The sequence below is a fragment of the Canis aureus genome, chromosome 35, assembly GCF_053574225.1.
Source record: "Canis aureus isolate CA01 chromosome 35, VMU_Caureus_v.1.0, whole genome shotgun sequence".
NCBI lineage: Eukaryota > Metazoa > Chordata > Mammalia > Carnivora > Canidae > Canis > Canis aureus.
This window is the reverse complement of record NC_135645.1, coordinates 14,818,899-14,837,848: the sequence shown is the minus strand read 5'-3', so window position 1 is coordinate 14,837,848 and position 18,950 is coordinate 14,818,899. Positions and strand designations below refer to the sequence as shown.

At 39.5% G+C, this 18,950-nt stretch overlaps 1 protein-coding gene and 1 long non-coding RNA gene across 19 annotated transcripts in view; one reads left to right on the top strand and one right to left on the bottom strand.

The window, feature by feature from the left end:
• PHLDB2 (pleckstrin homology like domain family B member 2) overlaps positions 1-18,950 on the top strand; it is a 217,737-nt gene that overhangs the window by 132,367 nt on the left and 66,420 nt on the right. The window lies entirely within an intron of this gene.
• On the bottom strand, positions 122-14,777 carry LOC144305044 (uncharacterized). The gene is made up of 3 exons (XR_013372072.1): positions 14,300-14,777; positions 11,089-11,189; positions 122-452 (listed from the first exon to the last, which is right to left on the bottom strand). It is a non-coding gene; the product is annotated as an uncharacterized LOC144305044 (long non-coding RNA).

Genomic DNA, 18,950 nt, shown 5'->3' with positions numbered 1-18,950 from the left:
GGCCTCGGCCGCTCCCTGAGGCGCGCCCCGAGGATGTGTGCGGGGCTGTGGGGCTCCCACGGCCCCCCCCCGCCTCGGCCGCGCCCCGCGGCCCCTCTAGAAATCCGCTGCCCCTCCCCTTCCCCGGTCGCTGTTCTCAGGCACGTGTGGCTCCTGCAAGGCCCACCCGTACCTCGTGTTCTGTTTAGTTGCTCTGCACGGTCCCCAGGTGCAGATGCTCGATGAACCTGACAAAGCGGTTGCAGGTTTTACCGAATTTCCTTTCAAAGATTTTATTTATTTGTTCGTGAGAGACACACAGAGACGGAGAGAGGGAGAGAGGCAGAGACACAGGCAGGGGGAGACGCAGGCCCCATGCAGGGAGCCCCACGTGGGACTCGATCCCGCGTCTCCAGGATCACGCCCTGGGCTGAAGGCAGCTGGGCCAGCCGGGCTGCCCAAACATGGATTTTCTGGAAGGGAGCAAGAGGATGGGATAGTTAATGTTGAATTTTATCATCATCACTTTCTTCTTTCTTTCTTTTTTTTTAAAGTTGTTTCTTTGAAGATTTATTTATTTATTCATAAGAGACACACAGAGAGACACAGAGAGAGAGAGAGAGGCAGAGACACAGGCAGAGGGAGAAGCAGGCCCCATGCAGGGAGCCCCACGTGGGACTCGATCCCGGGCCTCCAGGATCACGCCCTGGGCTGCTGAGCCACCTGAGCTGCCCTTTACTGAATTTCCTTTCTTTTTTTTTCTTTTCTTTTCTTTTCTTTTCTTTTCTTTTCTTTTCTTTTCTTTTCTTTTCTTTTCTTTCTTCTTTTCTTTCTTTTCTTTTCTTTTCTTTTCTTTTCTTTTCTTCTTTTCTTTTCTTTTCTCTTTTCTTTTCTTTCTTTTCTTTCTTTTCTTTTTTCTTTTCTTTTCTTTTTTTTTTTAAGATTTTATTTATTCATTCATGAGAGACACAGAGAGCCTTTACTGAATTTCTTAGAAGCCTTAGAGACTTTTAAGACTACGAGTAGACACTGCTTTGTATTACCGATGCCATCAAGTGTGCATGTGCATGGTCTGGTAGAAATAATCAGTGAAATCGTGACTCATTGGCAGCTAGGCAGTAAATTGTTCTGTATTGCAAGTGGTCTGGAAAGTTGAAAGGTTGGCTAAGTGTGGCTCAACCTTTTTTTCTGCACTGTGCATGTACACACACCCTCCCGGCCCCATACGCCTGTCAGCAGTGTCTCCTCGTACATGCAGTGACACCCAACTATACATCCGGAAAAATGTTTTGAGTTGTCTTTTCCTATTTAAAATGGATTTATGCTTATTGTGAGAAATACCGAAAATAGTAAGAAGGGAGGAAACATCCTCTGAGAGTCCCATTAATGATTGAGGACAAACTACCGCATTCTTTTTTTTTCTTTTTCTTTTAAGATTTTATTTATTTATTCATGAGAGATACACAGAGAGAGAGAGGCAGAGACCCAGGCAGAGGGAGAAGCAGGCTCCATGCAGGGAGCCCAATGTGGGACTTGATCCTGGGACTCCAGGATCACACCCTGGGTGAAAGGCAGGCGTTAAACGGCTGAGCCACCCAGAGATCCCTCTTTTTTCTTTTAAGCAGAGACTTTTTTTTTTTTTTTTTGTCTATTTGTTTTTTAGGATGTACAGGGTCAGAGATTATTTTAATTCATTAATGATGAGTTGTTCCTTAATGAAGGTTGCAGCAAGATGTTAAAGCTGATTTACAAAAGTATAAGAGTACCGAAAGCATTTCAGTTGCTAAAAGGAAGTATACTGGATTAAGATTTCTTGGAGTTTTAGAAGAATCATTTGCATCACTCGTAGTTTTTGATAAGTTAATATCTATCCTTTCTGATATCCTACTCAGTAGTAGTGAATGAAAACGAATGCGCATACCCTTAGAGAATTCTGTAGTCCTTGGGTGGGTCTGTTAGATGGTGCTCCAAAATGACAGTTTCCTTTGTTATCGTAAGTAATCTCCAGAGAATTTTTCATGGTCACAGAAAGGCATTGTGTTTGGGCTTGACTCATTGACATAAATTTAGGAGAAGTTTTAATTAGCATATGAAAAAGCCTTCTTGTATGTTGGATAGCAAATCTGGCTCTACACTGTGCTGAACAACTCTTTTTTTTTATTGTAGTATAATTGACATGCAGTGTTACACTAGATACATTAATTTTCAGGTGTACAACATAGTGATTCTGCAAATCTGTACCTTATGCTGTGCTCGCTGCAAATGCAGCCAGCATCCGTCACCATACAACCACACAACACTATTCCATTGGCTGTATTCCCTATGCTGTACCTTTCATTCCTGAATGACTATTATTAATGAAGCCAGAAAATTAACTTATATCGGATAATTTATTAAGGAATCTTGGAGAGCGTTTCAATGGCTTCCCTCACTCCAGCAATCTTCCTGAGATGTTGTTTTTTTCCTCTTCTGTTTCAAGGGCAGGGAAACCAACCTCGAAAACCACCTCCAGGTTTCATCTTTAGCACTTTTAAGTGTTGGTGAATTTGTCATTTTTTCCAGTTTCCTGGCAATCTGGGAGGTGACCTTCTTCACTGCCTATAAAGTCAGTGCCTTGTAAGTCACAAACAGGTCCTGGTTTAATTTCTGGGGAGAACTTTGTGGGTATTGGCTCCAAATACGAAGTTAGACCTTTTTTTTTGCTCAACAATGGGCTTTGTCATATTTGATGAAATGAGGTTTATTTTAAAATATGACACTCTGGGTTTGGCCTCTGTTGCTTAGTCTGTCTAATTGCATCCCAGTAAAAGGGAAGATAGATTCTTACTGAGCCTATGCAAGTACTGTTACTGCTTTTGAAACATACAGTGACTTAGAAGAAATATTTCTTCCTGAATTCTGAGGGACAAGGAGAAGAAGATACCATTGAAAGAATGTTTCATTTAGTTTGCAGAATCAGAGTCAACTAAATTGAGGGTTAGAGATAGATGGAGAATGAATGCTAGAGGTTTTCCCCACTTAGACAGTAGAACATTACACATAATGCCAATGATTTTCCACAAGACATATGGATATTAGATTTCCAGTGTCAGTTTGCTGAGTTCTGTATAATTAATTGATATTCCTTTGCATCTTGGGTCATTAATTTGATTTCATGAAGGCATCTATTTGTGGACTAGAAGAAGTCCCGAGAATCTGATTTAGCCACCTATTACTGTCTCATGCTTGTCTATGCAGGATCAGGCCAGAAGCCTCTACTCACAAGTCTGTTGTCTGAAATCTCAAGACTGAAGAAAAAGTATCTGGTAAAGTTCTAACCACCAGGCTCTGAGACTCTTTCTTTGTTACAGGCACATTCTAGTCTATAACTCAGAGCAGAGTGTCTAGGCTAATATGAGAGGGAAAGCAGAGACCATTGGTGAGGATAAGAGTAAGTAGCTATGGTTAATCGGTGGTTAAGTTAATGAATGGTAATCAGCAAGAAAGCAACTTAATATCCTCTGCCAGGGCATAAGACATTGGTCTTGTTTCATCAGTGTTTCCTGGGAAGGTAAGAATGAGTCACACAGAGAGTGAGGCCGTTGACATATATCCAGGACCTTTCTGTAAAGTATGCAATCTGTGAATTTTCTTTTTATTTTTCTTTTAAGATTTTATTTATTCATAGAGACAGAGAGAGAGAGACAGAGACAGAGGCAGAGACACAGGCAGCAGGAGAAGCAGGCTCCGTGCAGGGAGCCTGACATGGGACTCGATCCCGGGTCTCCAGGATCACACCCTGGACTGAAGGCAGCGCTAAACCGCTGAGCCACCCAGGTTGCCCACTTTATTTCTATTATCATATTTTATCCATACAAAATTAGCCTAGGGAAAGCCGAGCTTCTCATTTGATTTGACAAATCTTCCTGTGCAGTTTTTGATGGTGTTGAGCTAGTCATACATGAAGGACAGAGCAAACCTAATTATTTGTAACATCCTTCTTTTTGTAGGATGAAGGAACAAATCTTGCACTTGCCCGGGGGTCCTTTGGGAAAACTTAAAGAGGGTTCAGGTATAAAAAATATCTTGGAAAACTTTTTTTTTTTTCTTCTGAATTTAGTGTCTGATTTTGGGAAGGCAGAGTCAAATATTAATTAGAGGAGATTTCTGCCTCTCTCTATGTCTCTTATGATTAAATAAAAATCTTCAAAAAAATAATAATTAGAGGAAATTTCATTACATGACAAAGATAGGTTTGTGGTTACATGACAACAATGAATATTTTCAGTTTTCCTTCTTAATAAAGCAATAATAGGTTATTTTATAATAGGGGCGCCTGGTGGCTCAGTCGGTTAAGCGTCTGCCTTTGGCCCAGGCCACGATTCCAGGGTCCTGGGACCGAGTCCCACATGGGGCTCCCTGCTCAGTGAGGAACCTACTTTTCCCATTCCTCTGCCCACTACTCATGCTTGCTTTCTCTCCCTCTCTCTCTAGTACTCTCTTTTTCTATAAAGTAAATAAATAATATTTATTTATTTAATAATTAAAAAATATTATTTTATAATAAACAATAAATCTTAAATCATTAGAAAACATCATTTTAAATATTCAGGGATGTATCCCAGTTAGCACAAAGCACAAAAAAGTTACTCTCATGAGTTACTGAACCTCTCTACTCTCTGGAAATTATATAGAAAAATAACCTTTTATTACCTTTTGTAAGGGAGGCTGACTTCTCCAAGATCAATCTATCATTTCAATATACGTAACCACATTTAAGTTTTATGTTAATAGGGTATTTGTCATGCATTACATTTTTTAAATTACTTTATGAATAAACCCATCAAAGTTGTCGAAACTTTGCCAAAATTTTAACATTTTATTGCATTTTTATAGACCTACTATTGTAAGTATTATAAACCAAGTCAGATAAAGCTCCCTTTGTGCAAACCTACAATTTTTAAATTTTCACCGACTTTTGTTTTTTACGGTCCTCTTTCAATCCTGAAACGACAGGATACTTTAATACAAAAGCAGTAAGACAAAAGCACATAATTTAAAGATACTGAAAATTATGCTTAAACTGACACATCATAGAACATAATTACTATTGATATAAAAACGTGTCACAATTATAATTCTGTTTAGTTGAGCACAACTTTTATGTTTTTGTTGAGCTTAAACATTATATGAAGTAATCTTAGCTTATCTTTTCAGTAAACTGATATGATATTTTTAAAAATCCAGATAAACTAATCTCTTTATGATAAAATAAATCCAAACTTATTTCAAGTATGAAATTACAGAGGCGCCTGGGCGGCGTAGTCAAAGATGAGCATCTTGGTTTCCACTCTGATCTCAGGGTCCTGGGATCGAGCCACGCATTGGGCTCTGTGCTCAGTTGGAGTCGGCTTGGGATTCTCTCCCTCTCCTTCTGCCCCCAACCCCTGCCCTACTCGTGCTCTCTCTTTCCAATGAATAAATAAATCTTTTAAAAATTAGGAAATTACACATGTATTATACTGTACACTGGTAAAACAAAAGACATAGAACTGTTTTTTAAACCAGATTGTCAAATCAGTCTGACTTGTCCGTGAGTTTGTTTTGCTCACATAAACTTGCTTTCTAAGGGAAACAAATGCTTCTGAAATCAGCACTTTTTTTGATGAGAAAGTTCTTTTTCTTTAAATTATTAGAATTTCATTTTATTTTATTTTTTAGAAATTTGGAAAGGTTAGATTTCTATCTATCTAAATGCTTATTAATTCCTAAACCAATCAGAGCAGAAGGCCTTTATTTTAATTTATTATTATCTTCAGAAAGTAGGAAAATACTTCACTCATTCCAGTGATTTTTTTCCCCTCAGCTACAGAGACTCAGATAAAGAACTTAAAGCTTAGTTCTATAGCTTCAGCTACAGATCAGAAGTAAACACTGGAACATAAAATTTTATGGTTCCATATCTCAAGAGACTGCTCACGTTTCCACTGGGCACAAAATATTGTCCTGAGTTGAACTCACAGATAGAAAAATAACCAACACATTAAAACAACAGCAAACACAAATGTTCTGTCACCTCTCACCTGAGCAAGGTTAAATTTCAGTTCTACCTGGAGAACTACACGTGACCAGACTGTAAAACCAGATCCCTAGTCATTGCTGCCACCAGTGGAGATAACCAGTGGAGATATTGGCTGTATGCAAACCAAAACCCCGGTCAAATTTAGCCAAGAATCAGAAACAAAAACAAAGCACAGCCAGGAAAACAAAAACTGCAAAAAAGTTTGTGAAAAGTCAGTGAAGGTAAAGTTCTCCTGCCATTTGGGATTTACTCCAGGGGCTGAGAGAAGCTGCGCCTGGGTTTCCAGCCTCCGAGATCTATTTTATGAGCAATGCAATTTAATGGACTCCACAAGACGAGTGTACTTGGACATTTCACAGGCACCTCCAAAATGTCAAAGCATAATTTTCAAAAAAATAACAGAACTCTTCTACAAGTATAAAATGAATAGATGCCAAAGATTTATTTAACTCATTAGTGTGGAAACCAAGCAGAGTAAGGGTGGTTCACTATAATTTCTGTAGACTTTCTAGCTAAACTGTGATTATAGGAGTGTTTCATCTGGATTTTTTTTTCCTTGTTCAATCTTTATTTGAAAACTTAAGGTAATTATATTGAGTCTTAAAGACTGAACCCTAATTATGAACCTCCAAGGACCTGTTTTTGAGGTATAATAATTCACACTGAGTCTCATTAAATGGCCTCCAACTGCTGTGCTATTTGAGATATTTGATTTGTTATAATTTTTATTCCTTCTCTCTTGCTCTAGGCTGCCAATTCTTGCCTTTGTCATTATGCCAACCTTTTCTTTCTTTTTTATGATTTTAGAAACCAGATATCAAGCCTTGTTTAAAAATATTCTAAACTAAGAGTTACTAGGTCCAAGTGAGGTCTCAAGAGGGTTCTGTGTGCATGAAGTGTGTTGTGTGTACTTGACCTCGTAGACCTTGTGACATTCTTCTGGGCCGGTCTGTGGTTGTTTAAACTTTTCAGTGCTGAGCTGTTTTCCAAGTAGAGGACACATGAATGGATAAGATATCTCTAGAGGGCTAGGATGCTGATTCGTTGACAAACTAGATGTTCTAGGGGCTGGAGAAATAATTGTACAGTAGATAGGATATTCTTTTATTCCTCTTATTTGCCTCCCTCCCAGTAATATAGTGATAGTGATGGCATGTAGTACATTGTAGGGCTCAGGGAGAAGACATTTTATTTTATTTTAAAGATTTTTATTTATTTATTCATGAGAGATACACACACACACAGAGAGAGAGAGAGAGAGAGAGAGAGAGGCAGAGACACAGGCAGAGGGAGAAGCAGGCTCCATGCAGGGAGCCTATGTGGGACTTGATTCCTGGTCTCCAGGATCAGGCCCTGGGCTGAAGGCAGCCCTAAACCCGCTGAGCCACCTGGGCTGCCTGAGAAGACATTTTAAAAGGAAAGGGAGAAAATAAAAAACTCTGTAGCAAACCCTACTTCTGTGAAGAGTATTCATTTGGCTACAATGCGAAAAACATCTGTGTGCTATGTGGAGAACGAATGGGTTCCCACAAATTGCACTGTAGCAATCCAGTGTTTTCTTCCTAGCTGACGGCAGTCTTCTCTGGTGCCTTGATAAACAGGATTGTTGCTGTATAGAACTATGTAGGGCCACACTGGCTATTCATTTCTCAAACATGCTGACATATGATTCCAATCTCGTGAAGCACCACAGAATAAGGTCTCGAACTTTCATGTGCTCTACCATCCCAAAGATGAGGTTGGCTTTCTCTCAAGGAAGATAGTAGTATCCCCATGGTTTCGTTATTTGAGTAGGTAAAATGTGTGGGTCAGCAGTTCTGTTCGGAAGATATTTTGTTCCAGTAGCTTCTCTGAAAAAGCACTTTACAATGGAAGAATTTTAGATTGCACGAGACTGGGACCATGTCAGTCTTGTTTACTGCTGTATATCCACCTCCTAGCCAGATGACTAGAGTATGGGAAGTGTTGCATACCCATTTTTGAAAAGAGTATATGAATGTTTTTGATATCCATTCACGACATTCTTCTGGCTTTCCATATTCAATGGCCAAAGGTTCTGCCCCTAGTTCTCAGACATCTCTAAATTAAGTTTATGCACTTGGTTCCAGGTAACCGTGAAGCTCTGTGCAAAAGAATGCAAATATCTCAGCATAAATGCATTCTTTTTGCGTCCAGAAATGGGGCAATTCCCTTCGGATATGCAGTTAAAAATTAAGAGATGAAAATCAGTTGCTTTTCTTTATTTTTAAAAATTTCATAGCACTCCTTGTAAGAACTGGTGTTCTCCAGGGTCATATGAGAGCCAAGGCTGCAGGACCCAGAGTCCTGCTTGTGTCCTGTTGAGCAGGCTGGAGACCTGTATTTCTAAAATTAAGTATAAGCTTAATGGAGTATATTTAAGGAATTATAGCATTTTATTTAATAAATGTATGTGTTCACTAATCTTAAGATGGTAAGGTGCAGATACCATTTAGAAACTAGAGTAAATAGATTGGTGCTATTCAATTTTGTAATTAGGAAAAACTGTTTGGGAAACCAAGAAGTGCGAGCCTTTGTCAGATGAAAATCACTCTAACCACAGGCATGCATTGCTTCTCTGCCTGCTTTTTGCTCCCTGCACTTCCTTGTGATTCTTGACCCCAGAGACAATTTGGGCATTCAGACATTTTTTTGCATTGTGAATTTGAATTCTTGATTGGAAGCAGAATGGACAATGTTAACAGAATGCCATAATGGAACCTGCCATAGTATTAATACTTTTTTTTTTTTTTGTCCCTAAGAAGAATGTGTTTGAAATGTGAAGGCAAGCTCAAGATTGAAAACTATTTTGTCCTCCACTCTCACAAACTCGGAAGGCATTCCTTCCTGGTGTGGCCCTTCCTTCTGCTACATCCTGACTATAGTTTTAATTTTTTTAAAAAATGGTTGCCTTAGAGGGAAGTGAGCCAGTTAAATTACAAATGGGTGAGAGGTTGGTTGACTGACCAAATAAACTTGGTGGCTCAGACTTTTTAAAGGGATATTTAGAAATTTTATGACTCACTTTCTATATCCTGACTCAGAATGTCTATTGTTGCTAGTTTTAATCTTAAGAGTTAGCATGAGCCTTAAACTGACCCATTTCTGTGAAGCCTTGCTTTTTCTTGGCTCTGATGTTTAACTCTGTCAGTTCTCTGCCATTCTGCAGCTTCTTTCACTTTGATGCCTTACCTGGATGGTCAGTGGGCTCTAGCTCAGAAGTATAATGGGAGCCGTGTATGCAATTTTAAATTTTCTTATGCTCAGAAAACTTTTTGGGTGAAATTAATTATGATATATGGGACAACACAAGCTTCGAGTGGCAATGCGTCTATTGCCTAAATAAGCTGCCCATTCCGTAAGCAAACTTCTTTCACTTCTAACAAAATAAGAATAAATCTATAAGTAGTGGGTAATATGAAGAGCACTACTGTCTATGATGAGATCATCAGAAAATAAACTTCGGACTTTCTCTCTGTGTATTTGAGGTGGTGAATTCTTGGCATGTATGTAGATGCCCAGTAAATATTGAAGGAGTTTATCATTAGCAAATTAAGAATGCCAACGTCCTCAGTTAACTGAGTAAAAACAGTTATCAGATCGTTTTCTTCTCCTTCAATTGGATCACCAGTAGATCCAATTGGGTACACCAATTGGGTAGAAGAGGAATGGGAAGGAAAAAAAGAGCATTTAGCAATAATCCAAAGACTCTACATTGGAGAAACACTGAGCCAAAGTCTCAGTATAATTCTTTGTTACATTAGTCTGTGACTGCTGCTATTAAAAGCAGGTTTCTTATACTTGAGAGCCACCCTAGGTTCTTGTTACAGTGGCAGTACAAGCTATTGCCTCTTGATGGTGCCACACATTTAAAGATTTCTGCTCGGAATTGAGGGATGTGTGCTGTGAATCTTTACACAGTTTAGTTCTGGGCTAAATGTAGAAATAGAGAAAGCTCCTTGGACTAAGAGGCAGCTGCCATGTCAGATATGGAATGAGTCTCATTCTTTTTTTAAGATGATAAATCCATATGGGAAAGCTCATGACGAAATACGAAACGAAGCTCTGAAATAAAATTCACAGAAAAATGTACCAACAGGAGGAAAATTTAAAAAATAGTATGTCAGTACCAACAGGGTAATGTGGGACGACTAGCGATTCTCATAGAAAAATGATCCCCATATTGGTTGTTAAATTGTCTCAGTTAAAAGCCATTTATTGATTGACCTTTTAAAAAATTTTTCATCCTCTAATATGTTTGGTGACTGTGCCGGTTCATTGTTTTTGTTTGTTTGTTTTGTTTTATTTTTGTTTTATTTTTTATTTTTTTAGATTTTATTTATTTATTCATGAGAGTCACAGAGAGAGGCAGATACATAAGCAGAGGGAGAAGCAGGCTCCCTGCAAGGAGCCTGACACAGGACTCGATCCCAGACCCTGGAATCACACCTTGAGCCAAAGGCAGACGCTCAACCACTGAGCCACCCAGGGATCCCTGTGCCAGCTCACCATAATGTGAATTTTTCTTCTCCAGTTCTAGAAAAGTTTATGGGAATATCTGCTCTGAAGAATACTTTTAAAGTTTGTAATTAGTTTTTCCAAAAAAAAAATCAGGGTACAAGTATTACAATAGAAACATACCACTTTTTCCTTGGTGGGACTTTGTCAGCCGTTTCAGTTGCAGATTAGGATATACTAGAAGTCACTAGCAGAAAAGTTAATCTCTTTATGGTGAGGTAATCGTAGATTTACATGCAATTATAAGAAATAATTCAGAGAGATCCTATGTACTCTTTATCCAGTTTCCTCTAATGCTAACACTTAGGAAACTATCGTTGTAATATCACAACCAATGTATTGACATTGATACAGTCCAGATACAGACCAGATGGATCACAACAAGGGTCTGTCCTGTGGGCCTTCTACAGCCTCTCCCACCTTCCTCCTACCCTCTGCTCCTCCTTAACCCCGGGCGTCCGCTCTTCTGTTCTCCATAGCTCTAGTCTTATCATTGTAGGAATGTTACATACATGTAATCATATGCTTCGAGTTTGGTTTCTTCCTCTCCACATAATTCTTTGGAGACTGAGCCAGATTGTTGCATGTCATTACCTTCTCTCCAGCTCCAAATCTGGAAGACATGAGGAAAAGGAAATCTCAGGGAACTCATTTCTGGGTCCCTAGGTGCCCAGCTAATCTGCTGCCTTTTCCCTATCTTCTGGGCTTTGTACATTTGTCTTATATATGATGTGTTCAGGGTTCTTAGTTATACTTGGAGGGAGGAATAGGGGAAAATACTTCCACTCCATCTTCCCAGAAGCAAAAGTCAGGGAGATTAGTTTTTTTTTTTTTTTTTTTTTTTTTTTTTTTTTTAAGTTCAGAACAGCCAAGAGCTTTGCTCTGGTGAAGTCTAATTGATCTCAAGGAGGAAATCTTTTTGTGGGGGTGTGTTCTGTTGAAGAATTTTGGTTTGGAAAAATTGATGTTTCTCATTCAAAATTGCTAAGACCATAGCCCAGTTCTGGGATTGTAATTTGGGTTTTGAGAAAAGACAATTTTAATAAAATGGTAGGAGAAAAAGGAATAAGTTTCTCATACATGTATTATTCCTTCATTCTGATTACAGAAGAAGAGAGCCAGAATATAGAAAGTCTGTCTTTCCCATTAGATCATGAAGGCCAAGGCCTAAATCATGTTAGGCAGAGATTATACTTTTCAAAGTTGTTCTGGGAGAAAGGAAAATGTAGTTACTTTCGTAACATCTCACAGAGGGAAAGAAGACTTGTCACTGTTTATTTTGCATCTCTGTGTATAAAACTGTAGCATGCTTTTTTTGAATTTTAGCACATAGTATTTTCCATGCAGTATCTCTCTCATAAGTAGCTGCATTACAAACCTTTCAGTTGGTGTGTAATAGTCCACGTTAGTTTTCACGTTAGATCTTCCTACTTTCTTACTCTAGGAACTTCTTTGTGCATTAGAAGAGTTCCTTATTTTTTTAGGTTGGGTTTTCCAGTGTGAAGATATAGTTGTGGTACCTGTCATGCACTGATTTTGATTGAACAAAATAAAATTCTAAAAGTATCTCAGTGGATTGCATTTTATAAATTTTGATCCTTCCAGGGAAACAGATGCCATGGAACTTGGTTAAACCAAGGTGAAAATGTAAATGAATGACAGTATGTTAGATTTTTGTGGTGTTTTCTTTAATGGTGTGCAGCAATAGCACAAATTTTTTTTAACAGAAGGGGCTTAGGCAGCTTGTAGATATTCTTCTGACACACTGTCCATGTGAGAGGAAAAATAATTGGCATACTTCTTTAGACACTATGTGGAAATTATTATTACACTGATCACATGAATTTCCTTTCTTTATAACCAGTGCTTTTCAGTCTGTAGGGAGAAGTGCATTATTTTCCCCCTTTAGTTATCTGAGTCAAGACAATAATGTTATGGAGTCATTCATAATCGGCACTTTCTTTGAAGTGATATCGACTAATATTTTAAGAATAGTTCACCTCAACCCTGATATCTTATGAAAATAAAACTTTTCATCACTTGTATGCCTGCCAATTGATTTTTAATAGGAAAGCAATGCAGAAAGTCATCAGGAAAAGGACCAAAATACAGCAGAACTGAGATAGATGGTCATCACAGTGAGAGATTAACTTGAGTCGGCCTCACAAAAAATTCAAGAAATAACTGGAGGCAAAAAAAGTGAGTTGAAGAAAACATTCCTGGTCTAAGAAGTAACAGGATCAATGAAGTCAAGCGATAGTATTTTAGGACATGTTCGATGTAAGTGAAGATAAAAATAAACATTACCCCAGCATATATATGTATTATATGTAATTTACATAATTATATAACGTATTTCATATCACTGGATTATTAGATATGTCAATAATCAGATATATTTAGTAAATATATTAGTAACTTAATATATACTAATTTTATACATATATATATTTCTTAATCAGAAGCTTCTAAAATAGGGACACAGAGAAAAATAGCAGTCAGGGCAAGTAGCTTTAAGGGAGATGTTGAAAAAAAAATAAGGGAGATGTTGACACACAAGTGAGTAATAATAATTATAATAATCTGGAATGTGAGGGATTGCTTTATGACATGAGATTAAAAGAATCGAGTTTCTTCAAGTATGAGCAAAGACAGGATATGGTAGGTTCCTCAGGTATGTGAACGATGTGAGTCCTCATGGGGCAGGCATACTGGTGATCCCAGGAATGTAAGGTGGAGCCAGAAGCAATGTGAAATAGAAACCTGGGTTTTATGTCAAGGATGAAGTGTGTGCATGAAGAGGAGCATGGATTTTTTTTGGAGGGTAGTTCTTTCTAGATGTTACTTCGCTGGACTTAATGTGCTATGGGGAATGTATGTTTCTCTGTAATGGTGGGACCAGAGGGACAAAGGACAGTGAGGGAGTGAAAAGATTTTTTTCCTCCTTGGGTTACTATGGCAACTGGGCAGAGCTCCGTTGCCAGAAGCTCAGGCACGTGATGCACCACAGGGAGGGAATTTGGGACAGACTGGCCAAAGAACCCCACAGACCTGTGAATTTTTTAGAGAGACATTTGATTGCATAACATATTTTTCCTGTATTGCCTTTCCCTGAAAGGAATTGGATTTGGCTTTTAGGTTTGCTTGTTAACTAGTACAGTAGTCCCCCCTCCCCTGCAGTATTGCCTCCCCTGGTTTTAGTTACCCTCTGTCAACCTTGGTCTAGAAGCAGGCGATCCTTTTTCCGACCTACTGTCAGAAGATCGGTAGTAGCCTAACACTAGGGCACAGTACCTATGCCATTCACTTCATCTTGTCATCTAAGCATTTAATCACCTCACGTCATCATAGGAAAGGTGGGTACAGTACAATAAGATCTTTTGAGAGAAAAAAAGAGACAGACCACATCTGTATTTTTATCACAGTATATTGTTATACCGTTCTATTTTATTATTGGTGATTGCTGTTAATCTCTTACTGTGCCTACTTTATACGTTAAACTCTATCATAGGCATGTATGCGTAGAAAACAGCCAGAGTGTATATACAGTTTAGCACTAGCTGTGGTCTCAGATACACACTGGGGTTCTTGAAACATATCCCCTTCACATAAGGGGGGACTGCTGTATTAATGATGGCTCCCTAGGATCCATTAGACAGTTATCAATTTCACTTCCAATTTTTAATGGAAGCCAATTTCTAATCATTAATAACAAATACTGACCTTGTGACAGGCAGCAACTTAGACTTTATAGTAAAACGTTCTCAGACACACACAGTCCTTTATTGATTTCTCTCAAAAACCCTAGAGCAGTTGCTGTTCTTATTGTCTCCTTTTTACAGACCAGGTTATAGAAACTCAAAAAGTTGAACCTGATAAAAACTTCAATGTTATAGGTCTGGTAAGTGCCAGAACTTCAAATCCAACTCTTTGTTCTTTCCACTTAATCAACTTAGACACAGATTCTGCTCTGAAAGCCCAGTGGTTCTGTGGGAGAAAGAAGTCAATTTACCCACAAATCCTTCCAATACATGGTTACAGAGAGAAGCACTGCGCTTTCCTGTTGGACTCCTGATATCTTAACTTCAAAGTGCTTCTCCTTTCTACTCACTTTACTCATAGTAATCCTGGAGAAGTGAGCGGTGGCCCTTCTCTATTTAGAGTGTCTAGTCCACACAAAGGCAAGATACATACACTGTTCTAGATTACCAAGGGTTTGGAATGATGGGAAGTGGAATGTTGAGCTTTGGCGATGTCTTTGAGATTGGGAGTATGTGGAGGTGTGAAGGGAAGTAAGGAAATGGAATAGTAAATCTACTAGGTAATCCTATGAGGATCATTTATTGTTTGGCGGTGGGGGCGTGGGGGAGAAGGAGAGGACTTGAATACATTTGCAGATAGAGCCGAAGGATTTAAGAGAGGAAATGAGTGCATAGGAGCAGGGAAAATTGGTGAAACAAAACCACAAGGACAGTGGCAGGGAATATGGATGCAGTGAGACGGGCAAAGGTTTCACTTTGGAAAGACTGAGGGACCGTCCTTAGATACCTGTGCTAACACTTACATTGTATTCCCTGTGTTCGAGAAGCCATTTCATATATGTATATATACATATTCATATATATATAATCTGGCTCCAGAGTTCAGCTCTTAGCCACTATGGCACATTGAAGAAAGTAGGACCGGATATATAAAAAGAGGTAGAGGAGGGAAGTGTAGGGCATTGAGCAGGATGGCCTTGACCTCTTTAGGCGGTGTGTTTGTGTTTCAGAGTATATTGACTGTATTTGAGAGCAGGTACTGAAAAAAAATCAGTGAGTGGTAAACAGTGTCCTGGTTATCTGCATGTGCCTTACTCTCCCTCAGGATCTGGCTATCCATGATCGTGGAGCCAGAATACGTACATGTGGTACAAAATCCTAATAATCTGCGCATAACAAATGCCTATTGATCAATTTGTAACTGCCACGTTATTCAGTAACTCTTCAGATGACTTGCAGTTGCCTCTGGAACAGACACAGTCACACAAAGCCATTGCTGTTTCATTTGTCAGATGGGCCTCTTCCTAGTGCAACTTTCTGGTGGAGGGTTCTCACGCACATGCTCTTTAACCAATGGATGGCAAGAAGAAAGCACTTCCCTGATTACAGGTCTGAAGGTAGACTTCCCAGGTAGACTATAAAATAAACTGTGCTTGGCTAGACATTAAACTGACTTTTATGAAGATTATTTGTAAAACCAAAAAAATACAAACTCCTTACTTATATATACAATTTCTTTTTTTTATATATATATATACAATTTCTTAATCAGCTCAGTTGTCCTAAACTGATAAAAATAGTACTAAGTAATATTTGGATAAACATGAAGCCGGTTACAAGGTTATAGGGCACTGTCTCCGCATAAGACCATCGTCTCTTCTGACATCAAGCACAAGTTCAGAGAGTTCCCAGAAACCACCTCCAGGTTCATGAATTCACTAGAATAAGATTATAGAACCCACTGAAAGCCATTACAGACAAGACTACTGTTTATTACAGGGAAGGGCTAAGATAAAAATCAGCCAAGAGAAGAGAAGCAGAGGGCAGAGTCAGGAGGTTCCAGATGCAGAGCTTCCACTGCTCTCTCCCTTTGGAGTCAGGGCGTGTTATTCTACCTACGTTGGTGTGCGACAATACCTAGAGAGTGTTGGCAACCAGGGAGGACCTCCTGAGCTTCAGTGTCCGGAGTATTTTTTGGGACTTCATCATGTGGGCCTGACTGTCCATTTGGTTAATCTCATCTCTACGTTTGACTGATCCCACAAGATCCCCAGTCCCCTACACAAAAATCACATGGTTGTCTCTCTGGAGTGGCCAGCCATCACCCCGAGACTGGTTATCATCAGGAGTGCCCAACTTTGTCCTAAACAAAGACAATCCTGTCAGGGATGACATAGATTACCTTCCAGAAGGCAACAGTGAAGGCCAGACCTCTCTTTGGGCAAGGCCAAATTCTTTATTATACAGTAAATAAATGAGCTGCCTTCAGTAGGATGGATCTCTGAGGCTCTGGTCTCCAGCTTTTGGGCTCATTACCTGCTAGGAATTAAGCAAGGCTTATCAATCATAATGGACTTATGCAGAGAAAACAAAATAAAAAATTATCTCAGGCTTGAAACAGCATAGGTCTATTTCTCCTTCAGTCTCCATGGCCAGCATGGGTTGAATGAAGCCTCTGCTCCCCATTTCCTTGCTCGGTGTCCAGGCTCATGGAGCCAGCGCCACCTGCAGTGTCACTCTGCCATGGCAAGGCAAGACTGGTAATGAATCGCTCGTTGGCCACCCAGGCAGAAGTGACACACAGACACACATTGCTTCTCACCCTTCAGTGGCCAGTGCAAGTTGGACAGTCATAGCTAGTTTAGGATTTGGGGAAATTGAAAAACCGCTGTACCCTGCGTTCAGAAAGATGAGAACTGATCATAATAGCCCTCGTTGCTACCCCAACGATAAATTTTAGGGATTTATCTCTAAAAACAAATAGACTCACATAAAAGTCTTTTGAGCATTGCTTCTGTTTTTCTTCCTCATTGTCCTACTTAAATGAGACATCAGAATTTGCTCATGGAATCCTGGAAATTCTGCTTACTTGCCATCAGCTCTGTCTCATTCTACCATCCACTCTTGCTAGTTTCTGACCAGGGTCTCTGACTCTTGCTAGTTTTTAATTTATGGTTATTGGGATCTCCTAAGTCCTGAAATACAGAGAAAGAAAGTTGACTTGGTTCTCTGCATGTACCTCGTCCCTCTTCCTCCAAAGAACCCCATCTTTCTAGCCCCGCAGGAGGTGCTTATCCCCAAATATATTCTATTGGTCCATGCTCTATGCCTTTGCTTATGTGGTTCCTTTATAGAAATGCCAAGCCCACCCCACTGGCCAACAGGCCACACAGACTCATATTTATCCCGGAGTCTCAACTCAAATTTGTCTTTCTGTAATTTTTGTCTACTACTTCCTTCTATGTGAATCTACTGGTTTTCTATAAATCTGTTTGCACTATTCTCTTTGACTGTTTGTACCTCCCACTAAAGATGTAAGGGTAGAAATGCTGTCCTCTGTCTTTGTGTCTCCAGCACATCAATGGCCTGAGAGTAACTTAATAGATCTTTGATGAACTGGTGATAATGGAGATATTGAATCTCTAGGGTGAACAGGAGAGAGAAGGAAGGTCATAGTTAGCAGTTACAGCAAGTCCTCTTATGAAAAAAAATACTTTCTTTCAACTAAATTATTTCTAGCCATTAAAAGTTGACCCTTTTCTTTTACATAGCAAGTGACCCAATATAGTTAATTAGAACAGAAGGAGTTTAACAAAGATTTCCACTGTGTTTGGGTATTGACAACTGGTTTTCTGTATAATTTATTTCTGCACTACATTTATAGTGCCGTGGTCCAGACTGACTGCTCTTGGCTACCAGGGGATGGGTGGATTTGGGGGATGGATGAGATCCCTGACCGAGAGCTGTGAACTGCAGTGAGGCAATGCCAGATACATTCCTCTAAAAAGGAAAGAAATCCCTGAGGTCAAAACATAGTCTGCAGCTTTTTTTTTTTTTTCTTTCTTTCTTTTCTTTTTTTTTTTTTTTAAATGCTAAGGGAAAGAATCGCACAACCATTTTCTTCAGGCTTATATTTTAAGATCTCATGTCCTCTTGAAGCTTTCTTTGATATATGTGATATATGGAGAGGAGAAAAGGGAAAACAGGGAGATAACAAAAGTATTTAAAATAATTTGATTCAAACGACCTACTTTCCAAGCCCGTAACACCAATGTTTTGTGCTGTTTAGATGCATAGGCTGTGTGCTGGTGGCTTTTCTAAAGAACACACAGCAGAATGCTGGCTGGGAGAGGTGGACAGGAATTGGAGACCTTCAAGAGGGTAGCCCTCGAAGCTTGGTAGGTCGCCAGGTGAAGCGCCAGATGAAATGGAGTTTTAGGTAGGGTGCGGTACATCTGAGTTTGCCGGTCTCCGTTGGTGTTGGATGTTCCACCATCATTATTAATAGTGCCCTGTTTGGTCCTCAAAGGTGTCCTGGTCTGGAATCGCCACCCTGATTTTAGGCCTCCTAGAGTGAGGAATAGCGGAGTGATGGATGGGAAGCAACAAGACTCTAGAGTGAAGAGGGCTCAGGGGAGAATTATTTTATGAGAGTACATGCTGTACAGAGTTTTCCTTAAAAGGCTTCATATAGTGCTCTCTGAAATACCTTGCAGACTTTCTTCTGACGCACTTCTCGACATCAGTTTATTTTTCTTTGGTGCAGCTTTTATGGGGCCAATGTGTCTCCACGCAGGCTGGATTTCTTTGAGACTCACGGGCAGCAGTGCTGC